General features: G+C 48.2%; 1 protein-coding gene across 1 annotated transcript in view; it reads right to left on the bottom strand.

Annotated features, from left to right (window-relative positions):
* The window catches only part of STX17 (syntaxin 17), a 257,051-nt gene that overhangs the window by 216,781 nt on the left and 25,567 nt on the right, over positions 1 to 14,703 (bottom strand). The window lies entirely within an intron of this gene.

The following is a 14,703-nucleotide window of genomic DNA, read 5'->3' on the forward strand; positions in this document are numbered from 1 at the left end:
TGTAAATTACATAACAAACATCTGGCTGCAACAACCTTAGACTTCCATCCTCCTCAACGAATGGTTTTCTAACTTAGAATCATAGAATCATAGAGTTGGAAGAGACCACAAGGGCCATCCAGTCCAACCCCCTGCCAAGCAGGAAACACCATCAAAGCATTCTTGACATATGCCTGTCAAGCCTCCGCTTAAAGACCTCCAAAGAAGGAGACTCCACCACACTCCTTGGCAGCAAGTTCCACTGATATTGCATTTTACTCTCTGATATTGCATTTTGTTGTTATAATGATTACTATTAAGTCTGTATCAGAAAAGAACAAACCAGAAGTGAATCTTTGCAATAATTTATAAAATTAACCTTACAAAACTTCTTGTAACACTACTAGCGATGTCAGTTGTTTACAACGGTCGTTCACATACACCATAAATTTATTCCAGTATTTCAGGAAACTCTGATCTTGCTGGTTCTGAATTTTCCCAGTTAATTTCACCAACTCAGCATAGTCCATCAGTTCCATCTGCCCCTCTTCTTTCCTTGGTATCTCTTGCTGCTTCCATTGTTGGGCTAATAATATTCTTGCTGCTGCTGTTGCATATAAAAACAGTCTCTTATATTGCCTATGTATTCAGTACCTACAATACCAATTAAGAGGGTTTTTTCCCAAAATGTATATTTCAACTTTTTTATTTATTTCATAACAAAGCATTTCCCAGAAAGCCTTCACTTCCTTACAAACCCACCACATGTGATAAAAGGTACTGGTTGTACATCCATAGCTTGCTTCGTGTTTCTGCTAAATGGCTTCTTTTCTATTGCCTTTGCCTTCCAGACATCCTGCAGAAGTTCTGGACTACAATCACCCTAGAGATCTGCCTTGAGATCTATGGACGAAGGGCAGTATACCAATGTAATAAATGAATAAATGCAACTTCCATCAGCCCCGGCGAGCGTTGCTGTATTAACATGCGTGCATTAATGTGAATGTTTAATTAGAAGATGAAACATCAACATGGATAAGAACATTAGAAGAGTCCTCCTGGATCAGGCCAATGGCCCATCGAGTCCAGTATCCTGTTCTCACAAGGCTGGCCTCCTCCATGAATTTGTCTAATCCTCTTTGAAAGCCATCTAGGTAGGTGGCTGTTACTGCCTCCTGTGGGAGGGAGTTCCACGGGCTTCCTTTTGTCTGGCCTGAATCTTCCAACATTCCGCTCCATTGGTTAGTATGGTCAACAATGCGAATGAGGTAAAAAAAAAGGTATAGGTAAAGGACCCCTGGACAGTTAAGTCCAGTCAAAGGCGACTGTGGGGTTGCGGTGCTCATCTCTGTTTCAGGCCAAGGGAGTTGGCGTTTGTCCACAGACAGCTTTCCAGGTCTGTGGCCAGCAGGACTAGACTGCTTCTGGCGCAACGGAACATGTAAACACTGTTTACCTTTCCACCGGAGAGGTACCTATTTATCTACTTGCACTGGCGTGCTTTCAAACTGCTAGGTTGGCAGGAGCTGGGACAGAGCAACGGGAGCTCACCCCGTCGCGGGGATTCGAACCGCCGACCTTCCGATCGGCAAGCCAAAGGGGCTCAGTGGTTAGGACCATAGTTTAACTGTGCACTGCATGAAAGATGCACCAAATGATTAAAGCAGCCAGACCGGGTGCGGAACGCCCCCCCCCCCAGTGACTGTAACAGCCCGCTTAACAAAATCCTTAATTGACAAATGGATCGATGCCCTGATGATGCTTTCAGAGCTAATTGCAACATAACCATGCCCTTTTATCTCCCTGCCGTGGACACTTGATCAATACAGCAGTGCAAGGGGGGGGGAGGAACACTCAGCGGCTGACAGTGTTTAATTGCACGCACGAGTACACACACCGCACTGGAGCGTGGCCGGAAGGAATAGGCTGCGCGGCCAGGAACAAGGCACGTCGCTTTCTGCTCTCTCTTTTCAAATCCTTGCCTATGTCTTTCTCCATCTGTTTCGCTTTCCCCCTTCAGCCTCAGCAGCAGGAAAGTGGTTCTGGACAGGATGCAGGAGGAGGAGAAGGAGGCGGTGGGAAGAGGAGAGGGAGGAGAGCTCATTGCCGTGGCAACCCTAATGAAGCCATCTTTTTGCTCCTGACTTCAAAGACACCCTTCTCTCTGCTGCTCTGGGGACTTGGGCCCATGACATTGGGAAGCCCAGGGTGGAAAAAAATCCACATGGCGGCAGCTCTCTCCGCCGGCTAATTAGTGCACGTGGCACAAGCCGCAAGGGAAGGTCTCCAGCGCCAGGCCCTTTGAAACTCAGAATTTTGTAGGTCTGTAAGAGAATTCAAGGCTCATCTAGTTCAACCCCCTGCAATTCAGCAATAGCATTGGTAGATGGCCACCCCAAAAGCCTCAACTAGAACCAGGGCCTTCTCAACACTGGCCCCGAGCTGGTGGAATGCTCTATCTCCTGAGACCAGGGGCCTGCGGGACTTGATTTCTTTCCGCAGGGGCTGTAAGACAGAGTTGTTCCGCCTGGCATTTGGCCTGGAGCCAACCTGATCCCCTCCACCATTTTCCCTTTTCCTTTCCCTTCCGTATCAGGCTGCATTTTAATTTTAATTTTAATGTATTTAATCTTGTTCTTAAGTTGTATTTTAATCAGTAGTTTTATATCGAGTGTTAGCCGCCCTGAGCCCAACCTTGGCTGGGGAGGGCGGGGGATGAATAAAATTTAATAATACTGTAATAAATAATAATAATAATAACAATAATAATAATAATAATAAACCTCCAAGGAATGGGAGTCCACCACCTTCCAAGGGACCTTTCTGACAGCTCTCGCAGTCAAAAAGCTATTCCTAATGTTGGTGCTTTTTAATTATGGTGCTGGAGGAGACTCTTGAGAGTCCCATGGACTGCAAGAAGATCAAACCTATCCATTCTGAAGGAAATCAGCCCTGAGTGCTCACTGGAAGGACAGATCGTGAAGCTGAGGCTCCAATACTTTGGCCACCTCATGAGAAGAGAAGACTCCCTGGAAAAGACCCTGATGTTGGGAAAGATGGAGGGCACAAGGAGAAGGGGACGACAGAGGACGAGATGGTTGGACAGTGTTCTCGAAGCTACGAACATGAGTCTGACCAAACTGCGGGAGGCAGTGGAAGACAGGAGTGCCTGGCATGCTCTGGTCCAGGGGGTCACGAAGAGTCGGACACGACTAAACGACTAAACAACAACAATGTTGAGTCGGAATCTCCGACTGAAAACAGTCCCCCCACCCACATGAGCAATTCCTAGAGCGGTATGCCGAACGACGGTGCCTGGCTCGGAGAAAGATTGATGCTCTTCAAAGGATTTATGACGTCGTCCGGGCACTTTGGGTAATGGATGGAAAGGTCAGGCTGGCCGGCAAAGGCTTGGCAAGGGCTGCAGTCAAAGAAAAATAAAGCTGGGAAGGGTGATTTATAAGAACTGCACTGCCCAGACTTCTGTTTCCAACAGTAACCAGCCAGATAACCAGGATGGAAGCTCACAAGTGAGTCGCCCTGTGTTGCTTTTCCCGGAACACCTGATGAAGAACAAGGCGCTGTCCGGCTTCTGAGCATCTAGGGTGGGAGAGGATGCAGAAAATAGGACAACTCGTATCTTGCGTCCAGTGGTCTCTCCCCCTTGGCAAGCTTTGTTTTGTTTTGCTTTTGTTGTCACTATTTAGTTTGTGCTTTTATCCTGTCTTTTCATCTTGTGAAACATTCTGAGATATTCAGATGAAGGGTGTGGTATACAAATTTTAATAATAATAATAATAATAATAATAATAATAATAATAATATAATAATAATAATGGGAGATTGAGAGCACAGGCTGAGGGGACTCCCAATGAAACTGAATGCTGGAAGATTCAGAACAGATAAAAGAAAGTCCTTCACACAGCGCATAGTTAAACTGTGGAACTCCCTGCCGCAGGAGACACTGATGACCGCCAACTTGAGTGGCTTTAAAAGAGGATCAGACAAATTCATGGAGGAGGAGGGGGCTATTGATGGCTCCGAGCCAGGATGGCTCTGCCCTGCCTCCACAGTCGGAGGCAGCAATGCTTCTGAATACCAGTTGTTGGAAACCACAGGAGGGGAGAGTGCTGCTCTTGTGTTCAAATCCTGCTGGCAGGCATCTGGCTGGCCCCTGTGAGAACAGGATGCCGGGCTACATGGGCCATTGTCCTGACGCAGCAGGGCTCCCCTCTTGTTCTTATGCCCCCCTCCGTTGGGATCTGAGCCTGCTGTGATGTCCTTATCAAAGCTGACTTCCGCCTGCTGTGTAATTTCGCTCAGTCCTTCTTCTCTGTCACTCGATCCTGTTTTCTCGGTGGCCACAGGGAACAATTGATCCGCTTTCCTTTTTTTAGAAACAACTCGTACCTGCCTTTTTTTTTTAGAAACAAGCCCGCTCTTCTCCTTCCCCATCTCCGCCACCACCAGCGCTCTGACTGTCCTGTCCCTGAGGACCTTTCCCCTTCTTTTCTTTCCTCAAGGGAATCACTTTTGACGCTCTTTTAAACCCTTGACAGTCTCCTCCGAGGCGCTGGCTGCATCTTTATTTGGGCACCAGGAGAACCTCCAGCCAGAGACAATCTGGCACCCGGCGTCCAGAGGCTGGCACAGACGAACGATGACAAGGGGTGGCAAGGGTAAAATGAACGTTTTGAATTGATTGTGCTTCCCTTCATTTGGTGGAGTTTCTGGTCACGTTCAGCTCCTCGTCTGCATTTGCACCTGAGGAAGCAGGGGTGCTGTGGGACACGATCCCCAGGAATAAAAAGAAGACCCCCCAGCATGTGCATCTGCTGGCCCTACTGTTAGGCAAAGTGAGGCAGCTGCCTCGGGTGGCAGTTGCTGGCAGAAAGTGGGCTGTCAAATATATAAAGGAGACGGTCACCCCTTGTGGTCTCCATAATGTTCAGTTTCTGTTAATTGGTTCTCATGGGAAACTTACAGATTCTTGCTTCACACAATTAACTCAAGGCAGTGTCAATTTACTCTTGGCAGAAAGCCAAGGTCTGCCTGGCCTGGAAACTACTCTCTGATTGGTTAATGACCAGCACTGAACTCTGTTATCTAGGAATGCTAGCACCATAGCTGCCAAGTTTTCCCTTTTCTCACGAGGAAGCCTATTCAGCATAAGGGAATTTCCCTTAAAAAAAGGGGTTAACTTGGCAGCTATGGCACACTTGTTTCTTGTTGGGTGTTAGGAGTAGGAGTGCTGCGTGTGGTTGGAGAGAGAGAGACAGAGAGGATTTATTTTGCTTTGCTTTGTATGCAGAAACTCTGCTGCTTTTATTTTCTTTTAATAAATCCTGTAAATAGTTATTCTGCGTCTAGCCGACTAGTCATTGCCACCTCAACTAGCTTCTGCGCTGTGCAGGAAAACTCTGCTACGTTTGGGCTAAAGCCACTAGAGCTATGCCTGACACTTCAAAATTCTAAGACATAATAATAATAATAATAATAATAATAATAATAATAATAATAATAATAATTTATTTATACCCCGCCCATCTGGCTGGGCTTCCCCTGACACTCTGGGCGGCTTCCAACAAACATTAAAATACATCAAATATCACAGATTTAAAACTTCCCTAAACAAGGCTGCCTTTAGGTGTTTTCTAAATGTCAGGTAGTTGTTTATCTCTCTGACTTCTGATGGGAGAGTGTTCCACAGGACGGGTGCCACTACCGAGAAGGCCCTCTGCCTGGTTCCCTGTAGCTTTGCTTCTCGCAACGAGGGAACCGCCAGAAGGCCCTCAGCGCTGGATCTCAGTGTCCGGGCTGAACGATGGGGGTGGAGATGTATTCAAGGTAGTGTTTCATTTTCCTCTTGACAGAGTAACCACGGTGGTCCTCCCCACACTTCAATTTCTAGTTCCTGTGTTTGCGTTTCAAGCGCTCCAGTCCCTTAGTCTCGTACAGGCCGTTCTGCCTGAGCATTTAAGAGGACCACAGCTTGCAGGGCTTCTCAAAATGTGCCGTAAATTCTTCCACTGGCCATTGGAGTGTGGCTGCTCTTTCCACACTGTCCTTGCAGGCTGCTGGGCTAAGCAGGGGCCTATCACAATAGTTGTGCCGGGTCCAGTCAAGGTCTCTGGGCAGATGCTCCACTGAGCCTTACAACTGTGCTTCCTACTATGCTTCATGCTCCCAGTTCTGGTGCCTTTGTCTTTGCCTTCTCTTCAAGCTACAGATTCGCCATGGGCTGGAGTCATCCCTGAGAGTGCCAGGGCTGCATATTAGCCAAGGACCAAGGCTCAGCTTATTCAGAATAAGGCAGTCTCCTAGGGTGGTTCAGCAAGGCAATGTGAAATCATTCTGCTGTGTCCCAGTCATTTCCTTCTTCCTCCCTTCCTCTGTATTCTGTTATGACTGTGGGTGCCACGTCCTCCCCTAAATTCTTGGGTCTAGTGAGTGCTGGAGCTTAATCAATGCTTGGAGTATTAAGATGGGCTGCCAGGCGCTGAATTTAGCAGTGTCAAAATACAAGCTGAACCAGTTTTTCAGTGCCCTGGAAATTGCTTGAGAGAGGAGAATAAAGGGAAGGAAATGGGTGATTAACAAAAGCAGGTACTCTGTGCTGGATGATGAGCGGATGGCGGTGAGCCCCTCCTTCCACTAGGAGATAGTTAGCAGGAAAAAAGTGTCACTCTGTTAAGCGCGGCAAGCTGAGCAGAGAGCCATGCTTGATATCTTTTTTGATCCAAGGCTGGAGTGTAATTCTTTGAGCCCCTCTATTGTAGGCTCAGGTTGTATATATGTGTAAATAGACCATTTAAAGACACTGCACTTTCCACTGTGCCTCATTTCCAAAGGAAACACAAATGCTTAAGCACCTGCACCTCCCTGGAATCTTGCACCCCTTGGAGTGGCATGTGACATACAATATCCACCTGTCCCCTAGAGATGTTTCCTTTCTGCCCATCATTGCACACACGGCCCCTGCCTTCCTGGAGCTGTCCAAAGGTCCATCGCAGCCCAGGATTTGGTTTATCCCAGTTGGAGATTTCCAAAAAGCCCACAAGCAGGAGCTCCCAGGTTTGACTCCCATTTCCACAGCTGAAGATGTCTCTCTCGTAGGAGGTGTCAAGGAGGAAGGGTGCCTCCTCTACCCGGAGAGCTGCTGCCAGCCAGAGAAGACAACACTGGGCCCCAGGCACAAATAGTCTGGCCTGGTCTAAGGCCAGATACTCCTGTCCCTAGGTCAGGGGTTCCCAACAAAATTTTCACGAGGACCCCATCATCGAGCCGCTATTGTGACAAGGACCCCCATTAGTTCCTAATCCTAAAATTAAAAAGTGAGAGCCAAATTAAGAGTCTTTTTATATTTTATATTTATACGTTTTTTATAGTTCTTCCTCTTCATCTGTAGGCCTTTGTCGTTTTAACGAACCACTTTTTAACCAACGGTCCATTTTTAACTACGCGAACTGTAGCTTCCGCGAAAAACAATGCTTTGTTTACAAACACTACTGTTTTGCAAAGAGGCAGCGCGCGCCAGGGAGGAGGGAGGGGAATGGAGAAGACAGGGTACCTGCGCAGTAGCGCACAAATGAAGCCGACGCGCGCAAAGCATCTTGGGGAGGTGAGCGTTAGTAGAATGCGCACGCTGCCTCTTTGCAAAACAGTAGTGTTTGTAAAGCGCCACCTAACAGCATACAGCAGAACTACTGCCTCTATCTAATTCTACTTTTGCGCTAGACTCTGCTCATGCAGGAAGCGGCCAAAACAAAAAATCTGTTATCTTACAAAATATAGTTAATATATTTTTTATTCTAATAGCATCTTGCAGACCCCTCTGGCATAGCTCGCGCACCCCTGGGGGTCCCCGGACCACCTGTTGGGAACCACTGCCCTAGGTGATGGCGTCCCGAGATCATGTGACCTTCACATCTCACATGGAGAGATACCCTGCTTCTGAATGCAACGATCCCATTTAGCTATCAAGGGAGATTTATCTTCTGCCAAACTTGTCGTCTTCTTTTCTTTGCCTGCTCTTTCTTGGCTCTTAGCTGTGTTCTCCCATCCATCACAGTTACACACTCACCACCTTCCCATCGCTCTGTGCCTGTCTAAGGGTGGCTACAAGCCATGCTAGCGATGGTTTGCCCTCACAGCCGGAGGAAGCACTGCTTCTGAGTGGCAGTTGCCGGGGGTCTCCGGAGGGGAGAACCGCTCTTGTGCTTGGATCCCGCTTGCAGGCTTCCCGCTAGGAACAGGGTGAGAACAAGATGCTGGACTCGACAGGCCACTGGGCTGATCCAGCAGCACTCGTCTTATAGTCTTAGCCCATGCGATATCAGCAAAGCAAACACAGCACAGAAAATGCCTCATTGTTGTTATTTTACTTATTTGTTGAATCTTTTTGCTGCCCTACACCTGGAGGTCTCAGGGCGGTTCAGGGAATGAAATCAGAATATAAAACCACAAAATACATAATCAAAACAACAACAACAACAACCCAATAACCCCCACCTCCCAACACATTTGAAAAGGGATGTCAATCAAATGAACCGAAGGGCTGGTTAAGAAGGAACGTTTTTGGCTGCTGCCTAAAGGTGTATCACACAGGCGCTGTCACGGTCCGGTCGGTGGGCGGTTGAAGCCCTGACTGAGGACATCAGGACCAGAGGCAAGATGGTGATGTAGAAGCATCTCCTGGTGGCAGAAGCTGGGAGGGATAAAAGCTCAGCATTTCCCTTCAGCTCTTTGCCACAGCAACGCTATCCCTGCCTGGTTGCATCTGGCCTCTTGCTCCTTGGACCCTTGCCTTGCCGACGCCTTGATCCTCGACCCTTGGACCTTTGCCTTGCCGACGCCTTGATCCTTGACTCTCAGACCTTTGCCATAGCTGCCAAGTTATCCCTTTTTTACAGGGATTTTCCCTTATGCTGAATAGGCTTCCTCGCGAGAAAAGGGAAAACTTGGCAGCTATGCCTTTGCCTCTGCCTTGCTCCTTGACCCTGCGACTGCCTGCTGCTGGACCATCAGCCCTACACCTATCAAGTGGCCTCACCTGAGTGACCACTCCTTGCCTCTCCAGCACAAGCTGAGGCAGGCCCCAGTCCTGCAAAGCACTACAGGCCCCAGAGCCTGACTCCTGCCCATACTCCTGACAGGCGCCAGGAATGTAGGAACCAATCTCTTGGTCTATGTGCTTTAGTATTGTCTACACTGACCTGCAGTTCTCAAAGGTTCCAGGCAGGGGGAATTCCATGTCCTAACCGGCCACCAACTTAGTTCCAGCATTTCACTCCTCCGTTGCTGGATGTGTGATTACTACAGGCATCCCCAAACTGCGGCCCTCCAGATGTTTTGGCCTACAACTCCCATGATCCCAAGCTAACAGGACCAGTGGTCGGGGATGATGCGAATTGTAGTCCAAAACATCTGGAGGGCCGAAGTTTGGAGATGCCTGGATTACTATATCTCATGTCTGTGTTTACTTTCCACAGACTTTAATACTTCTTTACTCTCTCTCTCTTGGAGAAGATGTGAGAGGACGCCATGGTTGCTTTGTCCTGTATATATTGCTTAATAAATCACTTAGAAGGCTACATTCATGCTCCACGATCATTTCTGCTATACTCTGCTGAGTGAGCGTGCACATGTATTTTGATATGTGTCGCTGGTGTGCACTGGGACTGATTTGTGAATGTCCCGGGCTGCGCTTCTTCAGGAAGATGCCCAGAGAGATCTGTCTCATTCCGGGGCTGCGTGTGCCCCTCAGACGTGTTGCAACACTTAAAAAAGGTAAAGGTAAAGGAAGCCTGACAGTTACCGTAAGTCCAGTTGCGGGTGACTCTGGGGCTGCGGCGCTCATCTCGCTTTACAGGCCGAGGCAGCTGGCGTTTGTCCGCAGGCAGCTTTCCGGGTCATGTGGCCAACATGACTAAGCCGCTTCTGGCAAAACCAGAGCAGCGCACGGAAACGCCATTTACCTTCCCGCCGGAGCGGTACCTATTTATCTACTTGAATCCTGACAAGACAGAAGTACTGTTTGTGGGAGACAGGAGGCGGGCAGGTGTGGAGGATTCCCTGGTTCTGAATGGGGTAACTGTGCCCCTGAAGGACCAGGTGTGCACCCTGGGAGTCATTTTGGACTCACAGCTGTCCATGGAGGTGTAGGTCAATTCTGTGTCCAGGGCAGCTGTATCAGCTCCATCTGGTACGCAGGCTGAGACCCTACCTGCCTGCAGACTGCCTAGCAAGAGTGGTGCATGCTCTAGTTATCTCCTGCTTGGACTACTGCAATGCGCTCTACATGGGGCTACCTTTGAAGGTGACTCGGAAACTACAACTAATCCAGAATGCAGCAGCTAGACTGGTGACTGGGAGCGGCCGCCAAGACCACATAACACCGGTCTTGAAAGATCTACATTGGCTCCCAGTACGTTTCCGAGCACAATTCAAAGTGTTGGTGCTGACCTTTAAAGCCCTAAATGGCCTCGGTCCAGTATACCTGAAGGAGCGTCTCCACCTCCATCATTCTGCCCGGACACTGAGGTCCAGCACCGAGGGCCTTCTGGCGGTTCCCTCATTGCGAGAAGCCAAGTTGCAGGGAACTAGGCAGAGAGCCTTCTCGGTGGTGGCGCCTGCCCTGTGGAACGCCCTCCCAACAGATGTCAAAGAGGAAAACAACTACCAGACTTTTAGAAGACATCTGAAGGCAGCCCTGTTCGGGGAGGCTTTTAATGTTTAATAGATTACTGTTTAATAGATCACTGTGTTTTATTTTTCTGTTGGAAGCCGCCCAGAGTGGCTGGGGAAACCCAGCCAGATGGGCGGGGTATAAATAATAAATTATTATTATTATTATTATTATTATTATTATTTGCACTTTGACGTGCTTTCAAACTGCTAGGTGGGCAGGAGCTGGGACCGAGCAACGGGAGCTCACCCCACCGTGGGGATTCGAACCGCCGACCTTCCGATCGGCAAGCCCTAGGCTCAGTGGTTTAGACCACAGCGCCACCCACGTTCCAACACTTAGATGGCCTTAAAAGAGGATTGGACAAATTTGTGGAGGAGGAGAGGGCTGCCGATGGCTACTAGCCTGGATGCCTCTGCCCTCCCTCCACAGCAATGGCTCCAAATAGCAGTTGCTGGGGGGGGGAGTGCTTCTGTTCTTGTTCCCCACAGGAATCTGGTCGGCCACCGTGAGAACAGGATGCTGGACTAGATAGGTCATTGGCTTGATCCTGGAGGCGTTTCTTTCTCCTCACTTTTCTCTGCTTGGGTCCCCTCACACAGCCTGCTCCTTCTGCACGTCCGCGGTTGCCTTCCCTGTTCCAGGTCAATTTCTCTGACTCATTTGAAGCTGTCAGTTTCTCTCTCTCTCTCCCCCCCCCTCCACCCATTGTCACCCCTCAGCCTCCGTTCTGCATCTCAAATCTCAGCTGCTGTTAGTTATTGATTCCGCACAGCAGCAACAGCTGCTGGCCTTAAGCTGTTTCTGGGGGCACGTGGGGAGCGCAGTGTGACACGAGCAGTTGCCCTAGTGGCGTGAGAGGGGAGAAGGGCGTAAGGCGAATCTGCTGGATCAGGCCAGTGGCCCATCTAGTCCCCTCATCCTTTTCTCACAGTGGCTGACCAGCTGCCTCTGTCAGGAAACCGTCAAGCAGGATTTGATCACCAGGGTCCTCTCTCCCGTCTTGCGATATCCACCTCTCCATGAATTTGTCTCCCCCTCTTTTAAATCCACCTAGGTTAGTGACCATCACTGCCTCCCTAGTTTGCGCTGCATGAGTAAGTCCTTTCATTTATCTCTCTTGAATCTTCCAACATTCGGCTTCACAGCATGTCCCTGAGTTCTAGTTTTATGAGACAGGGAGAAAATATTTTCTCTACCTACTCTCTCCATGCCATGCATAATCTTATCAACTTTTATAATTTTGCCTCTTACTCGTCTTTCCTGTAGGCTAAAAAGTCCCAAAACAATGCAAATTTTCTTTGCAATTCCAGGTGGAAATGTGGAAACTTATTTAGGTATCTTCTTCTTCTTTGGCAATCCCTCATAGCCGAGTACGATTGTCTTCCATAAACACGGTTTAAACAGTGAGTCCATAAGTGATTGTGGAGGCCAATTCTGGATCCACACGTCCTTCCACAGTGGGGACATTGGTTTCTGGGTGGGAGTTGATCACGGTGTGGATTTGCCAAGCGTGCCTTCCTCTTAGCACATTTCTCCCTTGCGTCCTGAGTTTGAGCGTCTTCAAAGCTCATTACGCTTTTGGTAAAGGCTGTTCTCCAACTGGAGTGCTCGCAGGCCAGTGTTTCCCAGTTGTCGGTGTTTATACTACATTTTTAAAGATTTGCCTTGAGAGAGCCTTTAAACCTCTTTTGTTGACCACCAGCATTACACTTTCCATTTTTAAGTTCGGAATAGAATAGTTGCTTTGGACGACGATAATCAGGCATCTGCACAACATGACCAGTCCAACGAAGTTGATGATGAAGAATCATTGCTTCGACACGGGTGATCTTTGCTTCTTCCAACACACTGCCATTAGTTCACCTGTCTTCCCAAGTGATGTGTAAAAAAAATTCCAGAGACACTGTTGATGAAATCTTTTGAGGAGTTGGCGTTTATAGGTGGCCCATGTTTCACAGGCATACAGTACGGTTGGTAGTACAATAGCTTTGTGAACAAGCATTTTGGTTTCCCTGTGAATGTCCGGGTCCTCAAACAATCTGCACTTCAATCGGGAGAAAGCCACACTCGCAGAGCTCAGGCGATGCTGGTTTGTGTATGTGGCTGTGTGCACACATCATACATTTAAAGCACTTGATACCCCAAAGAATCCTGGGAAATGTTAAGGGTGCCAGGAATTGTAGCTATGAGGGATAAACTGCAGTTTCCCAGGATACTGTGGGAAAAGACGTGCTTTAAAAGTATGGCTTGCACACAGCCTATATGTGTGAGTGAGTGAGCAAGAAGAGTAATACTATGTAGAACAGGCATCCCCAAACTTCGGCCCTCCAGATGTTTTGGACTACAATTCCCATCATCCCTGACCATTGGTCCTGTTAGCTAGGGATCATGGGAGTTGTAGGCCAAAACATCTGGAGGGCCGCACTTTGGGGATGCCTGATGTAGAATCTACTTAGTAGATTGTGACCTCTTAAAAGCTTCTTCTGTCACCAGCAATTTGGGAGTGGGGTTCAGCGGGGCTTTTATATTAGTTAATTTGTGGGGTGGGGAAGCGTTGGTGGTCTATTCTTAGAAAATGGTTTTAGCATTACACTTCCATGCAGATGATCACATCTTTTCTACTATGGACTAATTGTGTCCATCTCCCACATTTCACAGTTGCTGTTAGGCATTAGAATCCCCATGCAGAAGTAGGTAATGATTTGTTTTACTCATGTATTTTTCTTCCTTCGTCTACCACCTCAAGCGTGTGATCACCAATGCTGATGTGTGGAGTGCTGTCGACATCCTGACCCAGGAAGCTGGTCTTTGTCAGGCCAAACTCCCTGCAGGCTTGGGCAAAACGGCTGATGAGTCTCTGTAGAGCTGCCTTGGGAGTGTGCTGCCAAGGCTGAGTCATCTGCAAACAGGATCTCTCGGATAAGGACCTGGCGCACTTTGGAGAGGCAAGCCATTACCAATATGCCTGTCTAGCTCAGCATTGGTGAAGAGACGTTCCTGGTTCTTTGCATCTCCAGCACTTATCTGATTCAGTCTTATACATCTTAGCAAGCCTATTTGGAGATAAATACCACCTGTAAATCATTTTCAAGTCGTTCTCCTTCAGGGAATAACATGCTGTGAACTTCAAGTCACTTTTCCAGAGTTTTTCCCAGAGGTTTAAAATAGGGTTACCAGACTTTTTCCCAATACACACCCGGCAACTTTGGGCTTCCTCTGCCCCCAAAGGTCAAGAACTCTGGGCAACCCTTTCCTAAAATAATAAAGCATGAAATTTAAAAAAGAAAAGAAGTGTTCCTGGATTCCTTGAAAAAAAATCTGGTAACCATAGTTTCCAACCAGCACAGCAGGCTCATCACTTCCAGCACTTATCCAAATCTGTCTTGTAAATCTTAGTTACAGGTAGGTAGCCGTGTTGGTCTGCTGTAGTCGAAACAAAATACAGTGGTACCTCGACTTACGAATGCCTCGACTTACGAAGGCTTCGACTTCCGAAGTCCGCAAACCTGGAAGTATTTTCGTCGCGCGCGCAAGTCTGCGCATGCGCAAAATGGACGCTTCGACTTAGAAAGGATTCGACTTCCGAAGAGCGCCGCGGAACAGATCGCCTTCGTAAGTCGAGGTACCACTGTAAAAAAAAATCTTCCATTAGCACCTTAGAGACCAACTAAGTTTGTCATTGGTATGAGCTTTTGTGTGCATGCACAGCAGACCCTTATACAGGCATCCCCAAACTTCGGCCCTCCAGATGTTTTGGACTACAATTCCCATCTTTCCCGACCACTGGTCCTGTTAGCTAGGGATCATGGGAGTTGTAGGCCAAAACATCTGGAGGGCCGCAGTTTGGGGATGCCTGCCCTTATATATAGTTGTTAACAGTTGTCCACAGGTTTACCACAACTATCAGCCAATCACCCATTCCCACCACCCTTCTGAGTAATACCCCTCCCCACCCTCTCACTATATATAAGGGTCTGGAGACTTCTGTTTCAGTGTATCTGAAGAAGTGTGCATGCACACGAAAGCTCATGCCA

Source organism: Zootoca vivipara, chromosome 8 (assembly GCF_965207765.1).
Source record: "Zootoca vivipara chromosome 8, rZooViv2.hap1.1, whole genome shotgun sequence".
Taxonomy (NCBI): Eukaryota; Metazoa; Chordata; class Lepidosauria; order Squamata; family Lacertidae; genus Zootoca; species Zootoca vivipara.